Source organism: Marmota marmota, unplaced genomic scaffold, assembly GCF_001458135.2.
Source record: "Marmota marmota marmota unplaced genomic scaffold, marMar, whole genome shotgun sequence".
Lineage (NCBI taxonomy): Eukaryota > Metazoa > Chordata > Mammalia > Rodentia > Sciuridae > Marmota > Marmota marmota.
This window is the reverse complement of record NW_025999944.1, coordinates 476,518-489,990: the sequence shown is the minus strand read 5'-3', so window position 1 is coordinate 489,990 and position 13,473 is coordinate 476,518. Positions and strand designations below refer to the sequence as shown.

Genomic DNA, 13,473 nt, shown 5'->3' with positions numbered 1-13,473 from the left:
ATGACTTGAGCAACACTATAAACAAAGTAGTACTCACAAACATGCAGAACTTTCTACTGAACGGTTGAATGTACATTCTTGCCCAGTGCACCTGGAAAAGTTTCCAGAATAGATCACAGAACAAGACTTAAAAGATCAAATTCATTCCAAATATATTTTCTGACCACCTGGAATAAAACTAGAAATCAGTGAGAGTTTATAAAAAAGGGGAAAAAAATCACAAATACACAGAAATTAAATAACACATCCTTGAGAACTATTGAGTCAAACCACATTAGAATTCAGCAATCCCACTTCTAGGTAAACATCCACAGGAAGTAAAATGAATATCGCAGAGACGGCTGAATTCCCGCGTTTGTTGCAGCATTGATTCACAATAGCTAAGAAATGGACATGACACAACGCTTATTGACTGATAAAAGGATAAAGAAAAATAAGCCTATATACACACAATGGAATGTTGACCTTTTAAAAGAAGAAAATCCTGTTAGTTGCAACACAAAGTTGAACCTGGAGGACACTGTGCTGAGTGGAATAAGACAGTCACAGAAAGACACACACAACATGATTTCACACACGTGCGCCTTATAAAATACTTAAAATTATAAAGGCAGAGAACAAAAAGGCAGTTGCTGGGGGCTGGGGGAAAAGGGAAATGGGAAGGTGTTGTTCAAGTGTCCAAGTAACAGTTACAAAAGATTATCAAGTTCTGGAGATTAATGCACAGAAATGTGAAGAGAATTAACAATTCTGTTGTATTCTTGAAATTTGGTGAGACATTAGATATTGTGTGTTTTACACACACACACACACACACACACACAGAGGGGAAAAATGAGAACTATGAGTATGTGAGGGGATGGATTTGTTAATTAGCTTGGTTGCAGTGATGAGATATATATATATATATATATATATATATATATATATATATATATGGATGTGTGGATCTCAAGTCAAGTTGTATACCTTAAGTACTTAAAATTTTTACCTGTTAGTTATATCTCAATAAATCTGGAAAAATTAAATGAATAATAATGAAAGAGAACAAAAGAGCAAAGAACATACGGGTATGAAATAGAACAAAAGAGCAAAGACGATATGGGTATGAAATAGAAGAGAAGGTGAGACAAACTGCCTTTTTAGGTGAAACTGGTTTCATGTTCATGTGTGTAATATGAACAACTTGGTTGTAACAGAAACTTTGTTCACTGACAAGACCTTGGAAGCTCCTGCTGCGCTCTTTCCCTGCTCTGGATGAGGAGGCACCTCCTTTGGGGCCCAGGGATGATGATATCGTGTCCTAATGGTAGTCCCTGTACCCTCCCAGCTTTGGACAGAGCTATTTCTGAAAAGCAAATCCATTTCCTTTTGGTATCCCCAAAGATTAGGGCCCAGACTGTCAGTTGGGTGAATTTTGGGATGGGTGCTGAGAGTTATGTGCTTGCTTCTTCTTACACCTGCATCAAGACATTCCTCAGGGCCACAGCCCCAGAATCTCCCCTTGTCTCTGACAGATGCCACCTGAGAGGTCAGAGAAGCTCTCCTCCCCAACTTGAGTCATTCTGACCTTTCTCCCTGGATACTTTCTATTTTCAAATTTTAGTTTTAGTATTTTTCAAGATCATAGCTGGATGTGGTTTTCACTTCCTCTGAAAAAGGCTCCCTTGGCTTTGCCAACTCCCTACCCCCTCTGCTCCCCAGAGCCCCGGCTCTTAGCTGGTTCAGCTGATACTGGTGACGTTGACCTCTGTTTCACCGAATAACCTGCTTGGATTGCTACTTCTTTATTTTTCAGTTTTAGGGATAAATTCTTACTATAATGTAAATTGAACTCTTTCACCTCTCTAACTCACCATCTTCCCAGGATAGCTATAAAATAAATTTGATTAGATCAAATATTCAGTGTTTGTATTATAATGATTGCAATGAACTCTACTCACAACTCATGAGCCACATGGTATACTATGCTTATTTTCTTTTGAACACAATATTATATTTCTCCCGGATATAACTGGTTTGATTTTTTTCATTTGCTTAACTATCAGCATGTTAGATAATTAACCTCCAGACTAGTTGCCCCGACTGTGTAAATCTTTTCCCAATACGTTCAAACATAGTAGGCAACTTGAATAATAATGAGACGGTGATATCACCTTCCCAGAGCCCTGACCTGCCCCAGTGGGTGGGTTTCTCCCAGGCCTGCAGCACTTGGAGACTCCTTAGGATTTCTCTTTGGGCTTCTTGGGGACCCCCTGCCTCTCTCCTGTTGTCTGTTCTCTTTCTGGGATCCCTGATCTTCTCTTCCTTGTCTTATGACTTCCCTTGGATGATGCACCTTGTTGAGTACCTGCTAAGATAGGGGATACAAAACCAATGTTTTCAGACCCCACATGCCTGAAAATGTCTCTATTCTACTTTCATCCCTGGTTCATTTGGCTTAAGACAGGACTCCATGTTGCAAGCAATTTTCCCTTAGCATTTTGAAAACATGGTTCCATTATTTTCTGACTTCTGGTGTTGCTTGGAGAAGCCCAAAGGTATTTTGGTTATTGACTCTCTGCTACTTATTTTTATATCTGGAAGCTTGTAGATATTCTTATTACTTCATTATTCTGGAATTTTATGGTACAGAGCCTTGGTATAACTTTGATTTTGATTTTATCACTGTTCTGAACAGTTGCAATCTGGAAACTTATGTCTTTCAACTCCAAGAAATTTTCCTTAAGTATTTGAAAATCTCCTCCCTTCTGTATTCTTTTTTTTTTTTTTTTTAATATTTATTTATTTTTTTAGTTCTCGGCGGACACAACATCTTTGTTTGTATGTGGTGCTGAGGATCGAACCCGGGCCGCACGCATGACAGGCGAGCGCGCTACCACTTGAGCCACAGCCCCAGCCCCCTTCTGTATTCTTTATCCATCTTTGTGTAAGACTTTGTTATTTAAAAGTTAGACCTTCTGGAGTGATCTTTAAATTTTGTTTCTTTTCTCTACTGTTTCTCTTTTCTTCTTTTGCTTTATTTCTTTGAGATTTCTTCAAGATTGTCTTCTAACTTTTTCATTTTTTCTATGAATCCAAAAATTGAAAAAAAAAATCTCTGAATCTTCTTTCTTAGACATCTTGTTTTGATTTTTTTATGATTCAGTATTACCTATTAACTCTTTAAGAATATCATAGTCTTTTTGAAGTTCCTGCATAGGCTATGTCTTCCAAGATAATTTTTTTCTTTTTCCTATTTTTTCCCTGCATGACTTTCTAAAGATTTTTTTTAAGATTTTTTTCCCCTCAAATATCTGCTTATCTACTTGTTGTTGGCCAGTTGTTCATATTTCAGAATGTTTGTTAAGATAAGTAGGGGAGGAGAAACAGCTCTTTGGGAATTCTGAGCCCATGTGAAGGTCTTGTCGACTGCTCTCACTCTAGATGCTTTGACCTGGGGAGTTGCTATGGAATGCCCTTCCCTGCATGGTTTTGGCCTGTGTCCACTCCTGCTGGTCCGGTTTCCCATAGAGGACATTTCACTCTCTTCCACAGAGGCAGGGCCTAGCTACCTGTGTTGTGGATGGAGAGTGAGGAGGAAGCTGGGGTTGGCAGCTGTCCACCCTCAGCGGGCAGGTGTCCACTCTTCCTTTGGCTTCAGTGTGTGCTCAAGCTTGCTCAGAATCCTTCCACCGAGACTTACCAGGGAACAGCCTTCAGGCTCCTGGGGCAGTGAGGAGGGGCACGTGCCAAGGGAGTGGACAGGCAGAGTGGGGTCTAACGGCTTCCTAACGGCAACCTTTCACCGATCACATGGGTGTCCAGCACCCCATGACCCTGACTTCTAATCCCTGAACCTTTTGGGGACTCTGTGAGGAAAACAGAATCTTCTCTTCCTGTTGGTGTAGCTGAAGATTTGTCAATACCTTCTTAGGTTTCAATGGTTATCTCTTTGTTTGACTTGTATTTCATCGATTCCTGTTCTGAGCTTTATGAGTAACATCCTTCCACTCACAGTGGATTTGATTTGCTTTTCCTTCTCCTTGATCATAGAGCATGCTTCTATTATTTTCTAACATTAATATTTAAAGTCATACATTTTCATGTCACTACTATTTTCACTGCTGTCATAAAATTTTATTTGCTATACTTTCATTTTGATTCAGGTAAAAATATTTCCTAATTTTCCATTTAATTTTTTTCTTTGGGGTTATTTAGAAGTATGCTCTTTGATTCGTGCACATTACATAAATCTAAAATTTGACTAGATTTGTTTCTGACATTGATTTCTAATTGAATTCCCTAGTGGTTGGAGAACACAGTTGGCATACTTTTATGCCTTTGGTAATCAGTAAGGCTAGCTTTATGGCCCACAGGATTTACCCAAGCGCTGTTCCAGGTCGGATTGGAAACTCTGGCTCCCCCGATGTTGGGAGGCTGCTTTTCTCTCTTCAGTCGGTTTGGCTGGAAGTGCTCACCAGTTCTTTCAGGTGCAAATAGCAAATTTGCATCAGATAATTTTTGTTGTTGTTTCTGCCCTTTAAATACATCATCTGCTCTGCTTTGCACTTGTTTGTTAATTCCTGCATGAGGAGTATCAAAATCTTCAAATAAGTGTTCCACGATGTGCTTTGCTCCACATGTATTAGGGCTTTAAAAAGAGGAACATACAAATAATTCTGGTGTCTCTGGCTGCATGTGCCCTTTTGTTATCATGAAACCACCCTCTTTTTCCCAATGCTATTTCTTATGGTAGACTACTTTGATATTAATGTAAGTGCTCTGTTTATTGCATTTATTATTTACCCGGCGCATATTTTCCTATCCTTGTTCCATCTCGTTAAGTCTTTGACATTGAAGTAAATCTTTTGTAGTCATCATAGGGTTGAATCTTGCTCTTTTTTTTTTTAGTCTAATAAAACTTTCCTTTTGTGTGACACATTCAATCTATTTATAATTAACATAGTCTTTATGTTTGGATTCCCATCTACTATTGTGCTATTTTTTTTTCTACTTGTCAAGTTCTTTGATGGTCCCAATAGTCTTACTTTACTGGATACTTTTACATTAAAAAATATTTGTGATATACCATTTAAATTTTTCTGTTTATGTAGTTATTTACTTTGGAGTGCTGGGGGCCAAACCCAGGACCTTCACCCACTGAGGCAAGTACTCCACCACCAAGCCACATCCACAGCCCTTTATTTTTAAAACAACATTGCTTTGAATTTTCTTTTCCTCAGTGTTTGCTCCAGAGATTATATTATGCATCTTCAGTTTATAACAAATCTGCTTTAAAATTAATACTGATTTATATTTGGTGAAAAATAAAGCTCTGTACTATTATAGTTCTATTCCTTATCTTCCTCTGTGTTGTTACTGTTATGGATGTTGTATTTATATGGATAACAAACCTACAACACTGTGTTATAATTTCTGCTTTAAATATTCACATGAATTTTTTAAGAAGAGAAAAAGAGATAATATATCCCTGCGCTTTATAGTTTTGCTGTTGTGTTACATATTTTTAATTTGCCTGTGTGCTTGCTATTCTCACCGCTGTTCTTTCCTGTCTGTGAACTGGGTTACTATCTGGTAACATTTTTTACCACAAGGGTTTCCAGCACCCCATGACCTTAACTTCTAATTGCTGAACCTTTTGGGGATTCTGTGAGGAAAAGAGAATCTTCTCTTCCTTGATTGGTGAAGAATTGTCAATATCATCTTTGGTTTCATTGGTTTTCTCTCTGGAAAGATTTTAGTTTTTCTTGTAGAATGTCTGATAGAAACAAATACTCTGAGTTTTGTTTGTCTGTAAACTATTCATTTTGAAGGATCCATGTACTGGATAGCAAATTTGCACCTGATAATTTTTGTTGTTGTTTCATCCCTTTAAATACATCACTTACCACCTGCCAGTCCCTGTTGTGTTGGATGAGAAGTCAGTCGTCAATCATATGGTTGTTGACATGAATGTGACCCCTTTCCCTCCTTTCTTTGGTTTTTAGCATTTTGACTATGATGTCTTCGTGTTTATCTTATTTTGGGTTCTTGCAGTTTCTTTAATGTTTACGTGAATGATATTCACTAACATAAGGGAATTTTCAACTATTTTTTCTTCAAATATTTTTTCCCGTGCTTTTTTCTCTTTCCTCCCCCTTTGGGGCTTCTGGTACATTAGTTTCAATAGCTTACAATATTTGACAAGTCTCTGAGTCTCTATTCATTTCCTTTGCTCTTTTAGCTCTCTATTCTTTGGAATGTATAAGTATACTGCTCTATTTTCAAATTTACAGTTTCTTTCTTTTACTATCTCAGATTTGCTGTTGAGCCTATCTCATGAATTTTCAATTCAGTGTTGGTAGTTTTCAGCTCTAAAAATTCCATATGATTCTTTTTAAAGTTTTTGATTTCTTGATATATTTTTATTCATTGACTCTTGTAAACATAATTTTATTTAAGTCTTCAAACATAGTTTCTTTTAATTACTTGAACATAACTATAACAGATGTTCTCAAGGATTGTCAGAATCTATTGACTGCTTTTGTTTTATTTTGTTTGTTTTTTAGCCACATTTCCCTAATTTTTTGCATGTCCTGTTATTTCTGTTTGAAAACTGAGTGTTATAGTGATTCTGAGTGATGCTTTGTTTTTTAAGAAGCTATTTTTATTTTTAATTCTAGTAACTTATTTGGACTTTAATTGCAGCATTAGTCTTCTCCATGACATTCAGCCACTAATATCACCGGGTAGTGTCTATAGTTAGTATTTTACTTGCCTTTTAGTCTGATTCCCTAAGGGTATTTCTTATTTCTGCATTTTATAATAATCAGGCAATTACTTGGACAGAGGTTATGCTCAGACATCTTGAAGAAGGGGGCCTTCACCCTCTGCTGCCCATGCTTGTGTGGTTGGAGAAACACATTCAAATTTGCCACTAATGCTCAGACCCCACTCGGCTTTCACTTTCTACTGGCCTCCCCCCACCCACTGCCTTACTCTTGCATGTTAAGGCAGTCAGTTAGGAATGCACAGGAAGTTTATTATCTCAGCCCTTTCTTGAAAGCTCTCTTACTTCAGGATCTCTCCATTCCAATTCTGGCTGACCTTCTGTCCAACCCGAATCAAGGCTATAATGTAGGCCAGGAAGGCTGGAGTTTTTCACATCCTGTGTAGAACTGATTGCATAAGCCTTAACCCCCAAAACGGCAGGTTTTCATCTCCCCATCTCAGATCAAATCTGTTACCTACAGCTAGTACAGCTGCTGGTGCTCACTGACAGACTTCAAACCAAGTCCCCCTCTCCCACTAGTAAACCTGTGGTTTTCCTACCCAAGATAAGTGCTGGAACCTCCGGCAGGAAGACTGCATACTTCTGATACCATTGCAGTTCCTAAAGATTAGACTTCTAGATTCATTGTCTGCCCTGGGTCATTTTCCAGTGCTCCAAATTTTTTTTGACGATTTTATCTAATTTTATATTTGTTTTCATCAAAAGGAAGTTGCCCAACTTCTCACTCCACCATTCCAGAGGTAAATCTTGGACTGAATTGTTTTGATGATTCTTCCACTCAAATATTCTATCGCCCACAGCTTTTGATTTTGATCCTAGATGACTTGGTATCAGGAGGCTGGTGCAGACTCATGGAAGGAGAAGTCCGAATTTTGCATAAGACACCATAAATGTGCAAAAATAAATGGGGGAGTCAGTGTGGCTGAATGTGAAACTGGAACTTCAGAATTGGGGTCTGTCCAATCCAGGCCTGAGAGGACCTCTCTGAAATTCTCTAAGAAAAGGGTCTAGCCAAGGACACCACCTCCTAGCACATCTCACTGTGTCTCACTCCCTGAAGTCCTGTCCACCCCACCTCCCCACTGCCTTCTCATGGACTCTGCGACTCCATGGGGGGTGAAAATGGCTGAAGTTGACTTTCACTTCTGTTCAGATACCTGGAACCCGAGACCAATGTCATTTCCTTGTTCTTTTCTGATTGGCTGCTTGGACTCGTGTGTGTCTGTGTGTGTATGTGTGTGTGTGCACACCCACATGTCCACCACCTTCTGTCTACTAGGGGTGGGCAGAGCGGTGACTTTCCCCAGGAACCCCACAGCCAGCAGACCCAAGCCTCCTTCGTGCAAATTCCCTCTCACCTTTCCACTGCCACCTGGAACATGGGGCCGCGTCAGGAAAATGGGCTTCCTCCTCAGGGAGTGGATTTCTTGCTCCCCATTATAGTCTTCAATACTAGGGTTCAAGCATATAAAGCTGTCTGAAAATTGTATAGTCAGGCCCCACTGCCGCAGCCTGGCTGGCTGCAGCAAAATAACCGGGGGATGACGAATAACTTGTGTAGATTGATACAGCAGGAGTGGGAGCCGTTTATTGCAGGACAGGAGCAGTATTTATACATTCCACACAGCTTATCTAATTAGCATAAACTAGATACATCAGTCAACCAATCAGGAATCTCCACACTTAATGGCTCTCTTTTGTTACTTCTCAAACCACTCCCTCTGGCATTTTGCCAGGCACCATCCAGACTTGTTTACGAACTCTAACATTCCCCTGGCAAAATGCCAGGTGTTATTTTGACTTGTTTACAGACTCTAACACCCCACCAATAAAGCATGAGAGGCAGTTCCAGCAGCAACACGGGATCTCTGTTTAGTAAAATTCTCAGCCCAGGGATCTGCCTCTGAGGAGCAGTTTGCCCGATTCTTTGTCACCAGTCACGTTCAGAGCTGCCTCCTGGGGGACTCTCCCAGTGATCTCCGAGGGGGTTGTGGCTCCCGCCTTTGTTCTAATAAGGGGCCTTGATGGGGCTTCTCTAGCCCCACTTGCCATGCCTATTGTGATTGTCTGTTTACATGAAGCCATTCCCAAGCCCCTTAGGCTGGGGCCCTGAGAGGGGACCATGTCTATTTATAGCTGACCTCCCCCGCAGCGTGAGCTTACCAGAGTCCAGAGATGTTCAGAAAAGTTTGCTGCGTGAATTGAATTGAAATAATAAGATTGAGTAATCTCACTCCAATCAGTAGCTGTTTGTTTTGGTACTGAGGATAGAACCCAAGGAGGCTTTACCGCTGAGCCACATCCCCAGTCCTTTTTATTTTTTGAGACAGGGTCTCACTAAGTTGTTGAGGGCCTTATTAAATTGCTGAGGTTGGCTTTGAACTTGAGATCCCTTTGCCTTAGCCTCCCAAGTTGCTGGGATTACAGGTGTGCACCACTGTGCCTGGCTCTTCAATCAGTCACTTTTTAAATCATTTAAGGCTTTGAAGCTCTTTTAATTTGTGTCTGATGCTTAGATCCAACTGTTAGGCATCAGGAGGTTAATATAATAATAAATTAACAATAGCTATCATGCACTGAACATGCGTGGTATTCTGGACACTGTTCTGAGCCCTTTGTAATAGGGACTTTTTATACATCAATCCATTTATTCTCACAAAACTAACGAAGCAGATTGTTTTCACAGTGCCTTAAGACTCAAGAGCTTAATGCTGCTGCTGACACCTACCAAAAGGTCTTCCCCAGAAGAACTCACAGTGAATTGTTCTCTGAGTCCTAAATTGTGAGGAAAGGAAGTCCACGAGGACGCTGAGGTTCTGGACTGTGGTGTAGACATGGCCCTGACTGACCCACATGCCCTCAAGGGTCTTAGACTTGAGGTTGGGACGCTGTCCCCATCGCCCTGCTGTCTCTGCCCCTCTGAGTTGTCATAGCCAAGGGAAGTGGTGCAGCTGAAGAAGCTCTGAGATCAGAATCACCTACAGGCTACCGTGCTGTAAAATGCGGAATTCACTTTCGCCGAGCACCAGTTCCATGCCCACCGTGGGTACTCATTCTACCATGCAGGGCTCAGAGCGTCCTGTGACTTGGCTATTATTAGCATCATTTAAAAGGCAAAACGGAACCCATGCAGCCGAGAGAACAGCTGCCCTGGCTCATACAGGTGGCACATGCAGAGGCCAAGCTCTTGTGTAAGGCAGGGCAAACCACCTTGTAGAGTTTGCTAGCGATTCGCCCACCCTGCCAGACCCGGTGAGGGAAGCATCAGCCATGCCGTTAAACCAAAACCCCCTGAGAAAACACTGGGGCGGCAGAGGGGCCCTTTGACCAACGTGGCTCCAGGCTGGGGAAAGGCCGGGGCTTGCGGACCTTCCTAGCGGGCTTTCCTGGGACAGAGGGGCCTCAAGACCCTTTTCTGTGAGCCCGCAGAAGCTTTTGCAGTGCCCAGCTACAGGGCTGGAGTCTGCAAGGTCAGGGCTCCTGCTGAGCTCGCTCTGTGAAGGCAGCTGAAGGATCACAGAGTGGGGGGCGACGCCCCTGTCTGCTGCCAGCAGGAAGCCACAAGCTATGCACAGGACGGAGATGTGGGGACTCCACCTGAGGACGGGCTTTTCCTTCACAACTGCTTGATGGGCTGCTGGTCACAGGCAGAAGGCCACTCCACAGTAGGGGTCCTGGCTCCGAAGAGCTACGGTGAGAAGCCACTGAAGCCACGAGGTAGGTCTCTGCCAGTTTTGGGCCATCTCGTCTCTCTACCCTGTGCCAGCCATGCTCTGGGACCCTAAAGTTGGGTGGGCAGGAGGACGCCGCTCTGGTGTAGAAAGAGGGTCTGCACTGTGGCTAGGAAGTGGTGGCCCCGCTCTTCACCTGCTCCTCTTCGGGAGGAATTCCTGTTGTTGTATATAAAAGCTCTTCCACCCACAGTAGAGTCTGTGTCTCGGGCTCCAAGCTGGAAAAGGCCCCCAGTGTGTCACAGGGCGTGGCTGGAGACGAAGGTGGAATGGGACCCCAGGCCAGTGGCAGGGCTGAGCCCAGGTGAGCGAGGTTGGCAGGAATGTGGGAACCTCTGGCTTAGGGTCAATGGCTGCTGTTGTTTTGTTTGTTTTTGAATGGGGTTGTTCCATTTTTTTCTGTCTTCTGAATAGATTTAATGACGGTTCTTTTGGCTAAGACATCTATTTTGCCAGGACAGGCCAACTGTGGAAAGGAAAGGGCAGTTGCTAGCAGATTTTGAGGGACCTTTTTCGATCCTAGGGTGTTGACAACTTTTCTGTCCACTTTGTCACGGGTCCCTGATTTCACCCTCCTTGTTCCACCCTGCTGAGGAATCAAGGACTGTGACCATGGGGGTGCGTAGTGACAGAGCATTCCCCAGGTGCCGTGGCCACTCTCATTGGTGGAGCTTCACTCCTCCGACCTTCAGTGTGGAGGGGAAGAACATGGCTGTGCAGAGGAGAACCCTCCAGACACCTGCTGGGCCAAGCGACCAAGTCACAGCCCCGGGGCCGAGTCACTTTTTCTACCTTGCGATTCTTCCCCCAAGACTGTAACCCAGTTTTAATCATGAGAAAACCTCAGATAAATCCAAACTGAGGGACAGTGTGCAGCATATCTGAACTTCAAAAGTGTCAAGGTCATAAAAAAGGGAAAAAGATGAAAATTATCAGAGCTCAGAAGAGACTGAAGAGGTGTCACATCTAAATCCAGAACTTCATCCTGGGTTGAATCCCAAAGACAAAAGTGATCAGTGAAAGATACGTAAGACGTAAACCTAGCCTAGGCTTTCATTAATACCATTGTACCGACATCAGTGCCTGAGTTCTGGCAAATAAATGGACCATGGCTAGGTACGATGCAAACAGACGGGAGCCTGGGTGATTCTCTCTATCTTTGCAGTTTTTCTACAAATCTAGAATTCCAAACTAGAATCTAAAGCTGAACTAGAACTGTGAATCTAGAATCATGAATAAAATAAAAAGTAAGAAAATATTCACACTCATCCTGTTTTAGTGCAGAGTGGCCAAGTGCTCAACAGTCTAGACACCTGCCAACCATGGCCCCGAGGTCCCCCTCTTTTTGGGCTCCTGAACATAGGAGCCCTTCTGCATTTTAGCTATTCTCTCTCCCAACCCCCACCTTACTCAGGGGAGAACTCCGTGTCCCCCTTTGGGGTATTTCTTACTGTCCACTTAGTTTTCACTCAGCACACATTTTGAGCCCTTCCTGTTGGGGGACTTGGGGCTGGACACAGCCTGGTCTGCCCTGCCGGGCTCGCTGTGCCAGCACAGGTCCAGGCTTCCAAACCTGACTCCTCTCAGGAAGGAAGCGGGAGGCCAGAGTGGAGGAAAGGAGCCCTGAAAGCCCCCACATGAAACACGCCTCCTACCCAGATAGAATCTGCGTCCCCTAGCTCCACCACCCCCCCAGGGCCTGGGGGCCTCTGATGTGGCCAGTCAAGGAGCTGCTTTCTGTGTGGGAAAATGCTTCTGCCAGCATGAGCCCGTAGCATGTAGCATAGGACTGCAAGTCCCTCCCTGGGTGAGTGAGGTCCCACAGAGTTATGGGACCTGGGGGGCCCACACTGCTGCCCTGCCTCTGTGGGGACAGGCCACTTGTAAGGTTCAGGTGTGCAGAGGGAACGGCAGGCAGAGCAGCCTAGCCCACCCCTGCAGGCTCCCCAGGGCAGGTGTGCCCTGCTCAGAGTGATGCCGGCCAGATTAGAGATGCTTCAGAATCCGTCCAGGAAGGAGAACCAGAAGCTGCAGGAAGACATCGCTGAGATGGAAATCACAACATTGAGATGGAAATCACAAAACACTGAGATGAAAGTCAAAACTTGTGAGAGGTGATGACAGCCGGCCCCAACGGCCCTCTTGTCAAATCTGCTCCTCATCTTCAGGGACTCCTCAGACACCTGTGGCTTCTGGAAGGCAGCTGCCCTGCTTGACCTGCCCCTGCACGGCCTGCCCCTCCCTGCTTACTCTCTGCCTGCAGTCCCTCCACCTTCTCAATGAGGAAAGTCCCCTTTTCTTTTCTTTCTGTTTTTTTTTTTTTTTTAGTTGTAAGTGGACACGATGTCTTTTTATGTGTTTATTTTTATGTGGTGCTGAGGATCGAACCAGTGCCTCACACATGCGAGGCAAGTGCTCTACCACTGAGCCCCAGCCCCAGCCTGCAAGTCCCCCTTTCTAATGCTCAGGACCAGCGTGGACACCTCCTCTTTGCTCACAGTGCCCAAGGCCATCCCTGGGTCCTCATGTACCTCAGCACATACTAGAGCTCTGGCTGGCAGGTCTGCCTCTCTAGAACTGAGCTCCTTAGGGTGGGTGACAGGCCCCGCGTGCCCCTTTGGGTTCCAGTGTCTGGCCCACGGGGGAGTAACCTGTAAAACTGTTCTGAGTGAAAGATACAAGGACAAACCCTGAGCGCTAGTGAAGGTTAAGCCATGGGAAGAGCTGTGCAGGAAGTGGCCCCTGCAGAAGGAGCAGAGGTGTTCAAGGCCTGGCACGTTCAGTTTCCTGCGAGGCGGGGTGGTGTGGAGCAGGGGGCGTGTGAGGCAGCCACCCCAGAATTAGGCACACATGTGACCTAAATAGAGCCACGTGATGGGAGTCCAGGCCCAAGCCACTGTATGGCTCTTAGTCCCCCTTTGGTGAGGGTGTGACACAAGGAAGTTCTGGGGGCCCTTACCACCACCA

At 44.0% G+C, this 13,473-nt stretch overlaps 1 protein-coding gene across 5 annotated transcripts in view; it reads left to right on the top strand.

Moving 5' to 3' along the window:
• Positions 1-9,915: 9,915 nt before the first annotated feature.
• The window catches only part of Blk (BLK proto-oncogene, Src family tyrosine kinase), a 53,904-nt gene continuing 50,346 nt past the window's right edge, over positions 9,916-13,473 (top strand). For 3 of the 5 annotated variants that reach the window (XM_048801483.1, XM_048801478.1, XM_048801479.1), the window contains exon 1: positions 9,916-10,492. The gene's annotated coding sequence lies outside the window, so the exon portion shown is untranslated. The remainder of the gene's footprint in view (positions 10,493-13,473) is intronic. The other 2 variants (XM_048801481.1, XM_048801480.1) reach the window with 2 other exon arrangements.